Below are 6,000 nucleotides of genomic sequence, written 5' to 3' on the forward strand. Positions count from 1 at the left end.
CACATGGATTTCAATCACCAGCTAATGATAACGTTTAAAGTTCGTTGGTGCTGCAAATGTATTTAGGTTCATTTGATCTTTTTTGTTTTTGTTGAAAAAGTCAACCTGCTGCTGTTAGAAACAATGTTAATAAGAGTGCTAAAAGGCAGCCAAAGCAGTTAAATTGTGAGCCAGAAAAAATTCTCCTTGGTTAATCTACAGATTACTCATCGCGCCAAACAGACACTAAAACAACTGATAGCTGAAATAAATAGCACTGGAAGCTGCTGCAGTACGGTCATCTGTGTAACCTTGGGTACTGATTGCTTACCAAGCAAACCCACATGGCAATCTCACTGGACCAAGTTTGTCCCTCAACCATGACTTTGAACACAATCAAATTACAAAAACTGTTCAGGAAAGGCTTGAGAAAGAAAGACCAAAGTCATCCTGCTTTCCAAGCTAACCATATCCTAATCATATCAAGCCATATCAAGCCAAATGGGCTTTTGGGCTACACCTAAACGATCTGTTGCTGACTTCCTGATGTAGAAATCCCCCCACAGGTCTTTCCCCTGCCTACACAGATTAGAGATGTTGAGGCAGCGCTAGTGGACCTGTACATGATTAGGCAGAAACTTCATATTTCAGCTGGTGGGTATACTATTTTTATATGTTTTATTACAGCTTTCGGGTATTTTTTTTTATTATCAGTTATATTACATATGAATATATAAAAAAATAATGATCCAGTAGCTTATACAACTCTCTCAACTTCAGGATACTTTTTGTTTCATTTTGTGAATCTGAAGTTATAATATGTGTGTCTCATCACAGATTTAATGTAAAAACACCATCACCAAGTTAGAGATGAAAGCAATTTCCCTAACTCCCTGTAACGTGTCACCCTAGACTGATTTAGACCTCAAACAACCCTCTCAATCACAGCTGCCCTGTTGTTCTCAGATATTGCACACGGAGCAAATCGGGTTTGTAAACTGGGAATGTATTGTGACAGAAAGGGTGAGCATCATCTGGTTTTTCAGCTTCACAATTTGAAAACTTTTGATAAAGGGAGTTCAGGCAAAACTCTTTCGGATGAATTTGTGAAGCAGAAAAAAGCAGTTTGGAAGACTAATAAAAACTGGTAACTGCGGGAGAGCGTGTTGTGTTTTAGGGGCAGAGCAAACATTAGTAGTACATAATTTTCCATCTGATGGACCCATGAGCTATTGAGTGTAGTCTCAAGAGAAATTAAATCTCTGTCAAAGTCTGCAATGCAGAGATAAAGTAATATTACTGTATGAGCAATGGGTAGTCATGCTAGATAGTTAATAGCATAACAGCTCTAGGTTGTAGTTTTCAACAGGCAACCTGTGGAAACATTTGACTGTTAAAGTTAATATTAAAAAGCAACATTTTCACTTCAGCTGTCAGTGGTTTTCTAAAAAGTCAATCTTAGAACTGTGATTGAATGATCTTAAACAGGACCTGAAGCTTTTAAGATCCTGATGCCCTCGGGGTCAAATGGTGACCACTAGTAGCTAATTCTCTAAATATCCTGTTTGGTCTGATCTATCTGAGGCTGACTCGTCATTGTTACAGGGAGCGGTCAGTGTGTCCTCTGTGGGCAGACATGTGCTGCTTCTTCTGACACCATGCACTGCCTCCCCCTAGGGGTCAGGCCATAGATACAGCCTTCCTTAATGGGAGTGTGGGCATGAGGAAATAGGGAAGGCATAGAACAGGACCTGTCTGCAAGCACAGGCACACTGATGTGTACCACATTCCTGCCAACCTATCAGCCACTGTGAGCGTGGGCTTTCAGGCACTGAGGTGTGAAGAAAATATATTCCAAGACTTGTTCATTTCACAGAGTCTGTGATGAATTTGCTACCAGGAGACTAGGATCATCACTATAATTCGTGGATGCTTACAGCTCCTAATAAATTGAGCAGAAACACCCGTGGCTGTCAATTGTTCACCTATTTCACCCTCTATCATCTGGCCTCCACTTCCATAAGGCAGTGCTATCACATCATCTATCACTATGAGGTTTTGTCCACTACCGGCTACCCCTGATCACCCCTGACTAGCTCTGACTGGGGGCCAGTGCTTTATATGGTAGATGTGAGTCTTGATAGGATTTGACAACTTTATTAGGCACAAATCAGGCGGCCGCACTTTCATTCTCTGGTGGACATGTGAGCGATGTGCGCCCCAAGCTGTGGTTCTCATCATGGGTGGAATTCTCTTTTTCACTTTTTCCTCTATCTCTTTTTATTCAAAGCCCCTGGGTCCTTCTCACACTTTATCATTCCCTCCCCTCAGCGCTCTACTACAGGAGCTTTAGGGGACATATTGTTGCTTGGATTGTTGGTCCTGTCATTAATGAATAGTATCAAGCTCACGACAAAAACAACCACAGTTGTCACTTTGGACCATTGTTAATGCCAAGTCACATTAAGTCACATGACATAGCTGATCAGCCTGTCCACACCGTGCAGTACACAGGACACTAACTGTAGCGGTTCACCGTAAAATACTTTTGGCCATCACGAAACAGGAATATACGAGAAGGCAATGAAATACATTTGGCTTTAGAGATAATAAATTAATCCAAGGATAAATAATAACTCCACTCTGGTTTTCTCGGGTGCAATGATTTATTTCAGCGCAACAGAGGAAGAAGAAAAACCCATTTGTCAGTATGTCTCAGTGAGGGGTTAAACAGAGGGAATCCTGAAGAGATTAACACAGGCATGTTCCCGAAGCTCTTCACTCAAGAGCAAAATGAAAATCACCCAATTTCTTTGAGAAAAGTTTGGGCAAATTGAGAAGCATTATGGAGAGAGTGGAGCCGAAAAAGGATTTCATGCATTAACATTTCCTTCTCACTTCAGCAGCATTCATTCTGGCTTTGTTAACAGTCCCCCACCCCAAAGGGAGATCAGAAAAGAAAGACAGAAGGCACGGACAATTTTCATAAGTCACTTCTTTTCTTTGCATATATTCAAATGAATGTATAAGGTCTGAAAAGAGGCAAAGTCGCTTCTACAGCTACAGAAGTGGGATCTTCTATTTTTAGGATTTGATCGTTGATCTCTAAAAACAGAAAAAAACAAGCAAACAAACAAAACAAAAAGGCATAAATTGTATCCAAGGCTCAAGTGATTCTTATAAGAGAGATTTATCACACGCCTTTAGGATATGCACTCCACTTGAGGACAAAGCGCATCTCCACCACACTGTTCGGCACAGCAGATGAACTTTGTATTGCACGAAACAACGAGTTTCACGTCAGTTAAGACATCAATCCCTTTGTGGCTGCAAACACAACAGTATATGACGGCAAAAAGAAATATCAACTCAGTTTTTTCAGTGCGCGACTGATGTAGCAGCAAAATGAAATAGTAGCAATTTCAGGATATGAAGCTGTCCTGTTTGGAAACAGTAAAGCCTTGCCAGACAAAATCTGTGATATATCTGTGATGTTATGATTGTTTTTGGAAATATATGGAAATGATGCAGAAAATGGGATTTTCTAAAAGTGCAGTTACATTTTGCCTTTTCATTCTTGTGCTTTTTTTTTTTTTTTTCAAAGCGACAGCTCTACCTTGAAAATAAGGAGGAGAAAAGGATGGATGTGTGATTTCTGGTTCAGGCAGACAGATTATGATTGATAATACTACCTAAATTTCACATTTTTGATCATTTACTCTAATATGAGAAGGAAAATGAGAATGCATGTTGACCTTCTTTTCGTATTCCAGCTCAGCTGTTATTTTTCAAGGTGATGCACATTGAGTCCACTTTGGCTGATTATTCACAGGCATGCTGAAGACACAATGACATTGACAATGAAAATGATCAGTAGATAAGGATCATTACTTTCACAATAAGAGTCAGTGTCATTAAAAACATGAAATGCCTTTCGCAACATCCTATTGCATCTCTACCTAGGAAATTATACACACCGAATAGTACACAGTGCTTCCTTTAACAGTTTTGGTGTGGATCGCCTGATGATCCTTGCTATCTGTTGTTGTATTTGTTGGGGAAGTTACCTGAGCACTTAATTGTGTAAATTATAATGCATTGGGTTACAAGAAAACACAAGGATGTAAGACAGGAAAGACAGGATGTAACAAAGGTGCCACACCAACAGCAGACCAGAGATTAATTGTGCAGGGATTAAAGGCCCTGCAGCAGAAACAGTGGTGGCTACATGGAAGAGCCCACGCTCTAAATTAAATTAACAGGAGATGGGCTCATTAGCAGTCAGCTGAATACTCAGCAAGAATCTCTGTACTATAGGCAACACAGGAAAGGCAGTCAGCTGGTAATATCTGTTTTTCCAACTGTGACATTTTTAAGAAAAGGTATATTGTCAGAAGTTGCTTTAAATGCTTTAATTAAATTTGAAACTCTTACAATTAAGAGAGAAAAAAAAATGTTCAATTTGTAACCATCAGCTTGAATTTGAAAAGCCGCCGTGTATGAGCGCAGCAAGCTGTGCCTTGAGCTCATGCAGGGATTTTTTCTAAAATCCTGTGTCTGATTTCTGTTACCCAGTAAATCAGTAGGGTTAGTCTCAGCAGGAAGTTGCGCTAAAGAAGTAACCATGATACAAAATCATCGAACAAAAAGTGTAAGAAATCATTTTGGTTTGGGATCTGAAATCCTGGCAGCTTCAATAGGCATCAGTTATAGAGAAATGAAATGTGATCCTGCAGTATAAGAGTTTGCTGTCTCATAGTAACAAGTGACAGTACAGATTTAATACATCTCAGTGCACCTCAGTTCCAATGAATGAGAAAAGTTATACCTACTGTATAGACACAGTATAATGCTTTAGTGCTTACATGGACGCTGTTTTTAGTCATATTTACATTTTGAATGCTGTGATACTGTAACGCTGGGCTGATAATATATCACAATGATATATCACAATAATTGAATGATTTTTCCCTCTTCAGATGCTCCAGGAATATTGTACCTCAGCTGCTGGGATGTAATTGGCCTACATTATGTTCTCTATTACCGTGGGAATACACTGGATGCATGCCTCCAATGTTGCATCTCTGATGTAGTTTTGTTCCCTTCTGCTTCGAATCACTCTGAATTTCAGAAGCACAGCATACAGTGTGCATGGTCTTTTATTTTGAAAATCAGCAACCACCAGCAGTGTTTCTGTGACTTCCTATCCTCTTTATATTCTTTATGCAGCTTAATGTCAAAAATAGAGTTAACAGGCATTGTTTGTGACAAACAGTTGCCGAATCTGAAGGAATCGGGTTATGCGTCAATAGGATCCATCAATTCTGTGCGTCTCACTCACTTTCTGTGTAAGTTTGTGTTTAAAGTTGCCTCAAGCCTGGTACACCGCTGAAGACTAGGTAGGTGAAGCTTTATTGTTTTTAGGAGTTGCTCGTGTGAATCAGCGGCACCAAACTTGGCAGGGGATTAATAATAATGGATTGGATTTATATAGCGCTTTTTCAAGGCACCCAAAGCGCTTTACAATGCCATTATTCATTCACTCTCACATTCACACACTGGTAGAGGCAAGCTACGGTTGTAGCCACAGCTGCCCTGGCGCAGACTGACGGAAGCGAGGCTGCCATATCGCGCCACCCTCTGGCCAACACCAGTAGGCGGTAGGGTAAAGTGTCTTGCCCAAGGACACAGCGATCAGGACAGAGAGCCCGGGGATCGAACCGGTGACCTTCCGGTTACAGATACGCTTCCCAACCCCCTGAGCCACGGTCGCCCCATAAGATTAGGACATTCGTTAATTAAGCTCTTGTAGCTGAGGCAGGTAGGTCGTTTTTACGTTGGCGTAGTGTGTACACCGTGTGTGCATCTAATATGTCAGTGTTGATGGATGCTAATGAGATCCTCATGAGGTGAGTGTTTTGTGCTGTGACCTTTAGTATTGTGGGGAATATGGCTACTTTTGTTGGATCACTTGTGAGTGTTGTTGGCCAGATGATGGCAATAACACTAAGGGGTGCTGAG

Source organism: Pundamilia nyererei, unplaced genomic scaffold (genome assembly GCF_000239375.1).
Source record: "Pundamilia nyererei isolate P.nyererei 1_Seehausen unplaced genomic scaffold, PunNye1.0 scaffold00104, whole genome shotgun sequence".
Classification (NCBI taxonomy): Eukaryota; Metazoa; Chordata; class Actinopteri; order Cichliformes; family Cichlidae; genus Pundamilia; species Pundamilia nyererei.